Raw genomic sequence first — 12,562 nt, 5'->3', positions numbered from 1 at the left:
GGCAAACTTGGTTCATTTTCATTACTGGTTTATTGGCTGCATTAACTTCTCTTATATCTCTCTGGTTAAATATCTGCCAGAAATAAATTATAGGAGAAACATTAATTGTGTCAAAGGAATTTCAGTCCATCACAGCAAGGAAAGCAGGGTTGACCTGCTCAGTGTGTGGTGACAGGATTGAGTAGTGGAATCTGTTTACATTGTGACAGACCGAAAAGCAAAAGAGCAATCTGGAGATAGGGGCAAGTATAACTTTCAAATGTCAACCCCCAGTAGCCCAGCCTTCATAAGAGTAGGACAAACTGGGACAAACTGAGGCTCCAACTTTCAAAGCATAAGCCTGAGGGACATATATCACATTCAACCATAACACTGGTGAACCTAAGACAGCTGTTAGATCCTAAAATGAAAGATTTTACAGATGAGCAGGGAGGCAAAACGAGAGAGAGTTGGCTTTAGAGATAGTAAAAATGAAAGAACTTGCTGAATAGAAGGAAATCATAATAGAAATTGTGTAAAGAATTGCTTTTATTTAAAAAAAAATCCAACTCTTCTGTATTTTATTGTTAACATACTGTTTTTAATGAAATCATAAGTATAGTTGAGTATACTTAAAAAACATTTAATGGTAAAATAAAAGCTGGCAGTCCTATGCCTGCTCTTTAATTTTTGTCATTTAAAACATACTGTATTTATGAATGGTAACATCTGGAATTTGTGCCTTTATCTGAATTGCAAAGGATTTTTCAAGTAGGCGAAAAAAGATTACTAATCTTGCAGCCTGTGTCGAGGTACAACTGGTGCCTGTCCATTCCTTTCACAAAAAAAGACTAGTTTATAAAATATTATCTGACTATGAGTTCAGCTAGTCTAAGAAAGAGCTTCTTCTCTAAACACTACAGCCAGAAGAGCACCATTTTTAATCATCCTAGCTGGGACTGCTCTCAACTTTAAACTGACACGTGTCTCCTTTCAGGGCTTCAAATAAACAAACCCAAGTGTATATCAGGTAACAAGGGTATTAGTAAGTGTGGAGAGGACTTTCATTAAAGGGTTATGTGCAAGAATAAAGTAGATGTTGTCTAACCACACTGGCTCAAGCTTCAGCCTAGAGAAAACATGCACAACTATGATGCACCTGCTAGAAGTAACATCTGGAGGAACCTCCTTTGCTTTAGTGCATGTTGACTTATATCAGATTAAGTTATATCCATATGATGCAGAAGATCGACAACACCCATTTTATACAAATTCATGGTTGTGTGAACTTACCCATAGCTATTTTCTGATCATGAGTTCTTATTAAGTTTTCATCTCATGTTTATTTCTATGTTTATCTATAATGACTTTATTCTAATCCTGCCTAATGCAAAACAAATATGTGGCACTTTTCCCTCAACCTTCAGCAACAGTAGAGAGGCTACTCACATCTTGGCCTGCCCATGGCTCCACATCTATTCTTCGTATTGTGATGGGGAAACTTGATTGTTTCAGGTTTATATAAGAGAGAGGCTACATGTATTCAAGGATTGCAAGGGGTCATGAAACCACAAATGAATACAGGGTTTAAAGATGCTATATTCTTTTTAATATTTGTAAAATAAAATCTAAAGTTAGTGTCATATTTACTAGGAGCTAGAGACAAAAAATGATATCCTTATATTAGTCTGTGATCACGCTTTTGTTATGCAGCCATTGGACTATCACATTTGAGTCACTTGAACACATAGGAGAAGTTCAGGACTTGAATTTGTCTTAATGAGTCGTGGAGGTACCCCACCCAACAGCTATGTCCAACTCTAACTGGACATACACAAAAAAGACACATCCGCAGGCCTGCCCTAATACCCCCACCTACTCACCCTGGCAAGCCTTGGGCTCTGTTCCACCTTGATCAGGCATCTGGTCCAAGCCTACAGCAACGGTGGTCCCGGAACAGTGCAGGTTCCAAGCAAGCTTTGCCTACTTCCTAAGAATCCAGCTCTAACCTGACACACAGTCCACAGCCTGCACAAGTTGGGCTTGAGAAACAGCATGTATGGTGTCTTATCCCTCAGCTCTGCCTATATCCCAAGAGGCTGGTTCTAGTCCAACATATACAGGATGCTGGCTTAAACCCCAGAGGCATCGCTCCATCTGCCTCCTGGCAGGCCTGCTACAACATAGGACACTAAGACCAACCAACACCAGAAACAATTAGATGGTGAAAGGCAAGGGCAAGAGCACTATCAACAGAAGCCAATACAACATGGCACCATCAGAGCATAGACACCTAACACAGCAAGCTTTAGATTTCCTAACACACAGAGAGCAGGAAAATGACCTTAAATATAATCTTGTGAAAATGATAGAGACATTTAAAGAGGATATAAATAATTCCTTATAGAAATAAAAGAACCCACAATCAAACAGGTAAAAGCCCTTAAAGAGGAAACAAATAAATTCCTTAAAGAAAAACAGGAAAACACAATCAAACAAGTGAAGGAAATGCATAAAATGGTCTAAACATAAAAATGGAACTAGAAGCAATAAAGAAAACACAAATGGAGGCAACTGCAGGGACGAAAAATCTAGGAAAGCGAACAGGAACTGCAGCTGCTAGCACCACCAACAGAATACAAGAGATGGAAAAGAGGATCTCAGTCATAGAAGATACCATAGAGGAAATAGTTACATCAATCAAAAAAATACCAAATGAAAACATTTACTTAATCAAAAATATCCAGGATATTTGGGACACTCTGAAAAGAAAAAACCGAAGAGTGATAGGAATAGAAGAGAATAAAGATTCCCAGTTCAAAGAGCCAGAAAATGTCAACAAAATCAGAAGAAAACTTCCTAACTTAAAGAAAGAGATGGCTATAAATGTACAAGAAGCTTTTGGAACATCAAAAACATTGGACCACAAAAGAAACATCCTTCTGCCATATGACAATCAAATCATTAAACGTACAAAACAAAGAAAGAATACTAAAAGCCGCAATGGAAAAAGGATAGGTATATAAAGGTTGACCTATCAGAATTACACCTGACATTTCAATAGAGATGCTAAAAAGCCAAAATATCCTGGACAGATGTTTTGGAGCCCCTAAGAGACTCCAGATGTCAACCCAGATAACTGTAAGAAACTCAATCACTATACATGGAGAAACCAAGATATTCCATGACAAAACCAAATTCCAACAATGTTTTTCTACTAATCCAGCCTTACAGAGGACATTGGAAGGAAAGCTCCAACACAAGGAGAGTAACTACACAGAAGAAAACAGAGGAAATTAATCATCTCACAGCAGAACCCAAAGAAGAGAATCACACATATATAGTAACACCACCAACATTAAAATAACAGGAGATAACTTTCCTTGGTCATTAATATCCCTTAACATCAATTGTGTCAATTCACCAATAAAATGACACAGGCCAACAGACTGGACACATAAACAGGATCCATCTTTCTATTGCATACACGCCCAGGGCCAGATTGATTTAATGCAGAATTCTACCAGACATTCAAAGAAGAGATAATATCAGTATTTCTGAAACTATATAAGAAACTAAAAGTAGAAAGAACGTTCCTTAATTCATTTTATGAGGCCACAGTTACCCTGATACCTAAACCACACAAAGACTTAACAAAGGAAAAGAACTTCAGACCAATTTAATTTATGGACATCAATTTAAAAATTCTCAATAAAATTTTTACAAGCTGAATCCGAGAACATATCAAACATATCATTCATTGCAACCAAGTAAGCTTAATCCCAGGGATACAGGGATAGTTCAATTTATGAAAATCAAACAACATAATTCATTATATAAACAAATTGGAAGACAAAACTCTCATGATCATCTCATTAGATACTGAAAAATGCTTTGACAAAATCCAACAACTCTTCATGTTAATAGTCTTGGAGAGAACAAGGAGTCAAAGCACATATGTAAATGTAATAAAAGCAACATATAGCAATATATAGCCAACATCAACTTAAATAGTGGAAAACTTGAAGCAATCCCTCTGTAATCAGGGACAAGAAAAGGCTGCCCTTCTCTTTTACAATCTTTTTAATGTAGTACTTGAAGGTGTAGCCAGAGCAATAAGACAACTAAAGGAGAACAAAGGGATACAAATTGGAAAGGAAGAAGCCAAGATATTACTATTTGGGGCTAATAAGATAGTATACATAAGTGATCCCTGAAATCTGACCAGAGAAATAGAGCTGAGACACAACTTCAGCACAGTAGCTTGATAGAAAATTAACTCAAATACATCAGTAGCTCCCATTTATACAAAGAATAAATAAACAGAGAAAGAAATTAGGAAAACAATACTTGTCACAATAGTCACAAATAATATAAAATAACTTGGCATCACTATAATTAAGCAAATAACAGATCTGTATGACAAGACTTCATGTCCCTGAAGAAAGAATAGAATAAGATATCAGATGATAGAAAGATTTCCCATGCTCATGGATCAGTTCAATTTGTTAGGGTATGTGAAATGCTGAAGAATGATACCCCAGAGTCAAATAGTATTCAAAAGCAGAATGTTTATTCCTACATGTATGAGCCAAAATCCACCTGGACTGAAGAACTCTTACTCAAGCACAGATTAAGTTTTAAAGCCAAAAAGAGGAAAATTAGGGAGGGGTAAGTGGTTCATATCTTGATTGGTGAGTTTTCTCTCTGGGGGTCTGGGTGATGGTATGATTCAGACCAACTACTGTTGCTTTGTGCCAAGGATGGGTAGCTCTTGACCTATTGGCCTCAAGATTTGCTAACTGCCCTTTTGCAAGCCAGGAAGGAGTACTTCTTGACCTCTTGGCTACAAGTTTGTCCAATTGTCTTTTTAAAAGCTGCATGGGGTAGGGGGAGTTTTTACCTAAGTGTGCAGTTGTACCAGTAACTGACTTGCCCAGTTCTGGGAAGCAGAATCTAAGGCCTGCTCTCCTGAACTGCTAGTTTGTAGCCTGTCATGGATTTGCCTGTCTTATGCCAATTGACACCTTTCAGATTACCATAGTGAAAATGGCTATCATGCCAAAAGCAATCCACAGATTTATGCAATTCTCATCAAAATTTTAATGCAAGTTTTAGAAACCTTGAAAGAGCAATTCTGTCCTTCATAAGGAAAACCAAAATATTCAGGATAGCCAAAGCAATCCTGAACAACAAAAGAACCTCTGGAAGAATCACCATCTTTGACCTCAAGCTGTAATACAGAGGGATAGTGATAAGAACCACATGGTATTGCTATAGAAAAAGACAGGTTGATCAATGGAATAGAACCAAAGATCAGAAATAAACCGACACACCTATGGATCTTTGCCAAAGCCAAAAACATACAGTGGAAAAAAAGAGAAAGCATCTTCAATAAATTGTGCTTGGCTAACTGGTGGACTGTATGTAGCAGAATGAAAATAGATTCATATTTATCACCATGTGCAAAGTTCAAGTTCAAGTGGATCAAGGATGTCAACACAAAACCAGATATATTAAATCCAATAGAATAGAAAGTGAGAGACAACCTTCAATACATTGGTACAGGATACAATTTCTTGCACAGAGCATTAGTGGCTCAGGCAATGAGATCAACAATTGATAAATGAGACCTCTTGAAATAGAAAAGCTTTTGGAAGGCACTGAACACTCTCAACAGGACAAATTAGCAGCCTATAGATTGGTAAAAGGTCTTTAGTGTCCCTACATCTGACAGAGGGCTAATATCCAAAATACATAACATACACAAGAAGTTAAACTTTAACAAATGCAAATAAACAAACTTAAAAAATGGGGTATGTAACTAAACAGAAATTTCCACAGAGGAATCTTGAATCTCCAAGAAGCACTTAAAGAAATGCTCAACATCTTTAGTTATCTGGGAAATGCAAATCAAAACAACTATATTATTCCATGTCATGCCAGTCAGAATAGCTGAGATCAAAACCTCAAGTTTTGATACTTGGCAAGTATTTGGAGAAAGAGAAACACTTCTTCACTGCTGCTGGGATTGTAAACTTGTACAACCACTCTGGATACCAATTTGGTGGTTTCTTAGAAAATTTTAAATAGTTCTACCTGAAGACCCAGCTATACCACTCCCGGAATATATAGCCAAAAGATGCTCCACCATACCACAAGGCACATCCTCCACTATACTCATAATATCTCTATTTGTAATAGCCAGGAACTAAAAACCCAGATGTCGCTCAACAGAAGAATGGATACAGAAACTGCGGTGAATTTATATAATGGAATACTAGTCAGCTATTAAAAACAAGACGACACCCGCGGATCCCGGCCCGCAGCAGCTCTCTGCTCCCAGACCCCGTGGGAAAGAGACCTCACCGCCTGGTCAGGTGGGCACTCCTGAGGCTGCAGAGCAGAAGAGACCACCAACACTGCTCACCCCTGCCCACATCCCTGGCCCAAGAGGAAACTGTATAAGGCCTCTGGGCTCCCGTGGGGGAGGGCCCAGGAGCAGCAGGACCCCTGCCTGAGACACCGCCGGAATCTGAAGGAAACAGACCGGATAAACAGTTCTCTGCACCCAAATCCCGTGGGAGGGAGAGCTAAACCTTCAGAGAGGCAGACAAGCCTGGGAAACCAGAAGAGACTGCTCTCTGCACACACATCTCGGACGCCAGAGGAAAAAGCCAAAGACCATCTGGAACCCTGGTGCACTGAAGCTCCTGGAAACAGCGGCACAGGTCTTCCTGGTTGCTGCCGCTGCAGAGAGCCCGTGGGCAGCACCCCAGGAGCGAACTTGAGCCTCGGGACCACAGGTAAGACCAAATTTTCTGCTGCAAGAAAGCTGCCTGGTGAACTCAAGACACAGGCCCACAGGAACAGCTGAAGACCTGTAGAGAGGAAAAACTACACGCCCGAAAGCAGAACACTCTGTCCCCAGAACTGACTGAAAGAGAGGAAAACAGGTCTACAGCACTCCTGACACACAGGCTTATAGGACAGTCTAGCCACTGTCAGAAATAGCAGAACAAAGTAACACTAGAGATAATCTGATGGTGAGAGGCAAGCGCAGGAACCCTAGCAACAGAAACCAAGACTACATGGCACCATCGGAGCCCAATTCTCCCATCAAAACAAACATGGAATATCCAAACACACCAGAAAAGCAAGATCTAGTTTCAAAATCATTTTTGATCATGATGCTGGAGGACTTCAAGAAAGACGTGAAGAACTCCCTTAGAGAACAAGTAGAAGCCTACAGAGAGGAATCGCAAAAATGCCTGAAAGAATTCCAGGAAAACATAAATAAACAAGTAGAAGCCCATAGAGAGGAGACACAAAAATCCCTGAAAGAATTCCAGGAAAACATAAATAAACAAGTAGATGCCCATAGAGAGGAGACACAAAAATCCCTGAAAGAATTCCAGGAAAACATATATAAACAAGTAGAAGCCCATAGAGAGGAGACACAAAAATCCCTGAAAGAATTCCAGGAAAACACAATCAAACAGTTGAAGGAATTAAAAATGGAAATAGAAGCAATCAAGAAAGAACACATGGAAACAACCCTGGATATAGAAAACCAAAAGAAGAGACAAGGAGCTGTAGATACAAGCTTCACCAACAGAATACAAGAGATGGAAGAGAGAATCTCAGGAGCAGAAGATTCCATAGAAATCATTGACTCAACTGTCAAAGATAATGTAAAGCGGAAAAAGCTACTGGTCCAAAACATACAGGAAATCCAGGACTCAATGAGAAGATCAAACCTAAGGATAATAGGTATAGAAGAGAGTGAAGACTCCCAGGTCAAAAGACCAGTAAATATCTTCAACAAAATCATAGAAGAAAACTTCCCTAACCTAAAAAAAGAGATACCCATAGGCATACAAGAAGCCTACAGAACTCCAAATAGATTGGACCAGAAAAGAAACACCTCCCGTCACATAATTGTCAAAACACCAAACGCACAAAATAAAGAAAGAATATTACAAGCAGTAAGGGAAAAAGGTCAAGTAACATATAAAGGGAGACCTATCAGAATCACACCAGACTTCTCGCCAGAAATTATGAAGGCCAGAAGATCCTGGACTAATGTCATACAGACCCTAAGAGAACACAAATGCCAGCCCAGGTTACTGTATCCTGCAAAACTCTCAATTAACATAGATGGAGAAACCAAGATATTCCATGACAAAACCAAATTTACACAATATCTTTCTACAAATTCAGCACTACAAAGGATAATAAATGGTAAAGCCTAACATAAGGAGGCAAGCTATACCCTAGAAGAAGCAAGAAACTAATCGTCTTGGCAACAAAACAAAGAGAATGAAAGCACACAAACATAACCTCACATCCAAATATGAATATAACGGGAAGCAATAATCACTATTCCTTAATATCTCTCAACATCAATGGCCTCAACTCCCCAATAAAAAGAAATAGATTAACAAACTGGATACGCAACGAGGACCCTGCATTCTGCTGCCTACAGGAAACACAACTCAGAGACAAAGACAGACACTACCTCAGAGTGAAAGGCTGGAAAACAACTTTCCAAGCAAATGGTCAGAAGAAGCAAGCTGGAGTAGCCATTCTAATATCAAATGAAATCAATTTCCAACTAAAAGTCATCAAAAAAGATAAGGAAGGACACTTCATATTCATCAAAGGAAAAATCCACCAAGATGAACTCTCAATCCTAAATATCTATGCCCCAAATACAAGGGCACCTACATACGTAAAAGAAACCTTACTAAAGCTCAAAACACACATTGCACCTCACACAACAATAGTGGGAGATTTCAACACCCCACTCTCATCAATGGACAGATCATGGAAACAGAAATTAAACAGTGATGTCGACAGACTAAGAGAAGTCATGAGCCAAATGGACTTAACAGATATTTATAGAACATTCTATCCTAAAGCAAAAGGATATACCTTCTTCTCAGCTCCGCATGGTAATTTCTCCAAAATTGACCATATAATTGGTCAAAAAATGGGCCTCAACAGGTACAGAAAGATAGAAATAATCCCATGCGTGCTATCGGACCACCAAGGCCTAAAACTGGTCTTCAATAACAATAAGGGAAGAATGCCCACATATACGTGGAAATTGAACAATGTTCTACTCAATGATAACCTGGTCAAGGAAGAAATGAAGAAAGAAATTAAAAACTTTTTAGAATTTAATGAAAATGAAGGTACAACTTACCCAAACTTATGGGACACAATGAAAGCTGTGCTAAGAGGAAAACTCATAGCGCTGAGTGCCTGCACAAAGAAACAGGAAAGAGCATATGTCAGCAGCTTGACAGCACACCTAAAAGCTCTAGAACAAAAAGAAGCAAATACACCCAGGAGGAGTAGAAGGCGGGAAATAATCAAACTCAGAGCTGAAATCAACCAAGTAGAAACAAAAAGGACCATAGAAAGAATCAACAGAACCAAAAGTTGGTTCTTTGAGAAAATCAACAAGATAGATAAACCCTTAGCCAGACTAACGAGAGGACACAGAGAGTGCGTCCAAATTAACAAAATCAGAAATGAAAAGGAAGACATAACTACAGATTCAGAGGAAATTCAAAAAATCACCAGATCTTACTATAAAAACCTATATTCAACAAAACTTGAAAATCTTCAGGAAATGGACAATTTCCTAGACAGATACCAGGTATCGAAGTTAAATCAGGAACAGATAAACCAGTTAAACAACCCCATAACTCCTAAGGAAATAGAAGCAGTCATTAAAGGTCTCCCAACCAAAAAGAGCCCAGGTCCAGACGGGTTTAGTGCAGAATTCTATCAAACCTTCATAGAAGACCTCATACCAATATTATCCAAACTATTCCACAAAATTGAAACAGATGGAGCACTACCGAATTCCTTCTATGAAGCCACAATTACACTTATACCTGAACCACACAAAGACACAACAAAGAAAGAGAACTTCAGACCAATTTCCCTTATGAATATTGACGCAAAAATACTCAATAAAATTCTGGCAAACCGAATTCAAGAGCACATCAAAACAATCATCCACCATGATCAAGTAGGCTTCATCCCAGGCATGCAGGGATGGTTTAATATACGGAAAACCATCAACGTGATCCATTATATAAACAAACTGAAAGAACAGAACCACATGATCATTTCATTAGATGCTGAGAAAGCATTTGACAAAATTCAACACCTCTTCATGATAAAAGTCCTGGAAAGAATAGGAATTCAAGGCCCATACCTAAACATAGTAAAAGCCATATACAGCAAACCAGTTGCTAACATTAAACTAAATGGAGAGAAACTTGAAGCAATCCCACTAAAATCAGGGACTAGACAAGTCTGCCCACTCTCTCCCTACTTATTCAATATAGTTCTTGAAGTTCTGGCCAGAGCAATCAGACAACAAAAGGAGATCAAGGGGATACAGATCGGAAAAGAAGAGGTCAAAATATCACTATTTGCAGATGACATGATAGTATATTTAAGTGATCCCAAAAGTTCCACCAGAGAACTACTAAAGCTGATAAACAACTTCAGCAAAGTGGCTGGGTATAAAATTAACTCAAATAAATCAGTTGCCTTCCTCTATACAAAAGAGAAACAAGCCGAGAAAGAAATTAGGGAAACGACACCCTTCATAATAGACCCAAATAATATAAAGTACCTCGGTGTGACTTTAACCAAGCAAGTAAAAGATCTGTACAATAAGAACTTCAAGACACTGAGGAAAGAAATTGAAGAAGACCTCAGAAGATGGAAAGATCTCCCATGCTCATGGATTGGCAGGATTAATATAGTAAAAATGGCCGTTTTACCAAAAGCAATCTACAGATTCAATTCAATCCCCATCAAAATACCAATCCAATTCTTCAAAGAGTTAGACAGAACAATTTGCAAATTCATCTGGAATAACAAAAAACCCAGGATAGCTAAAGCTATCCTCAACAATAAAAGGACTTCAGGGGGAATCACTATCCCTGAACTCAAGCAGTATTACAGAGCAATAGTGATAAAAACTGCATGGTATTGGTACAGAGACAGACAGATAGACCAATGGAATAGAATTGAAGACCCAGAAATGAACGCACACACCTATGGTCACTTGATTTTTGACAAAGGAGCCAAAACCATCCAATGGAAAAAAGATAGCATTTTCAGCAAATGGTGCTGGTTCAACTGGAGGGCAACATGTAGAAGAATGCAGATCGATCCATGCTTATCACCCTGTACAAAGCTTAAGTCCAAGTGGATCAAGGACCTCCACATCAAAACAGACACACTCAAACTAATAGAAGAAAAACTAGGGAAGCATCTGGAACACATGGGCACTGGAAAAAATTTCCTGAACAAAACACCAATGGCTTATGCTCTAAGATCAAGAATCGACAAATGGGATCTCATAAAACTGCAAAGCTTCTGTAAGGCAAAGGACACTGTGGTTAGGACAAAACGGCAACCAACAGATTGGGAAAAGATCTTTACCAATCCTATAACAGATAGTGGCCTTATATCCAAAATATACAAAGAACTCAAGAAGTTAGACCGCAGGGAAACAAATAACCCTATTAAAAATGGGGTTCAGAGCTAAACAAAGAATTCACAGCTGAGGAATGCCGAATGGCTGAGAAACACCTAAAGAAATGTTCAACATCTTTAGTCATAAGGGAAATGCAAATCAAAACAACCCTGAGATTTCACCTCACACCAGTGCGATTGGCTAAGATCAAAAACTCAGGTGACAGCAGATGCTGGCGAGGATGTGGAGAAAGAGGAACACTCCTCCATTGTTGGTGGGATTGCAGACTGGTAAAACCATTCTGGAAATCAGTCTGGAGGTTCCTCAGAAAATTGGACATTGAACTGCCTGAGGATCCAGCTATACCTCTCTTGGGCATATACCCAAAAGATGCCTCAACATATAAAAGAGACACGTGCTCCACTATGTTCATCGCAGCCTTATTTATAATAGCCAGAAACTGGAAAGAACCCAGATGCCCTTCAACAGAGGAATGGATACAGAAAATGTGGTACATCTACACAATGGAATATTACTCAGCTATCAAAAACAACGAGTTTATGAAATTCGTAGGCAAATGGTTGGAACTGGAAAATATCATCCTGAGTGAGCTAACCCAATCACAGAAAGACATACATGGTATGCACTCATTGATAAGTGGCTAGTAGCCCAAATGCTTAAATTACCCTAGATCCCTAGAACAAACGAAACTCAAGACGGATGATCAAAATGTGAATGCTTCACTCCTTCTTTAAATGACGAAAAAGAATACACTTGGCAGGGAAGGGAGAGGCAAAGATTAAAACAGAGACTGAAGGAACACCCATTCAGAGCCTGCCCCACATGTGGCCCATACATATACAGCCACCCAATTAGACAAGATGGATGAAGCAAAGAAGTGCAGACCGACAGGAGCCGGATGTAGATTGCTCCTGAGAGACACAGCCAGAATACAGCAAATACAGAGGCGAATGCCAGCAGCAAACCACTGAACTGAGAATAGGACCCCCGTTGAAGGAATCAGAGAAAGAACTGGAAGAGCTTGAAGGGGCTCGAGATCCCATATGT

This window comes from Rattus norvegicus, chromosome 5 (genome assembly GCF_036323735.1).
Source record: "Rattus norvegicus strain BN/NHsdMcwi chromosome 5, GRCr8, whole genome shotgun sequence".
NCBI lineage: Eukaryota > Metazoa > Chordata > Mammalia > Rodentia > Muridae > Rattus > Rattus norvegicus.
The sequence above is the reverse complement of the archived record's forward strand: the minus strand, read 5'-3'. Positions refer to the sequence as shown.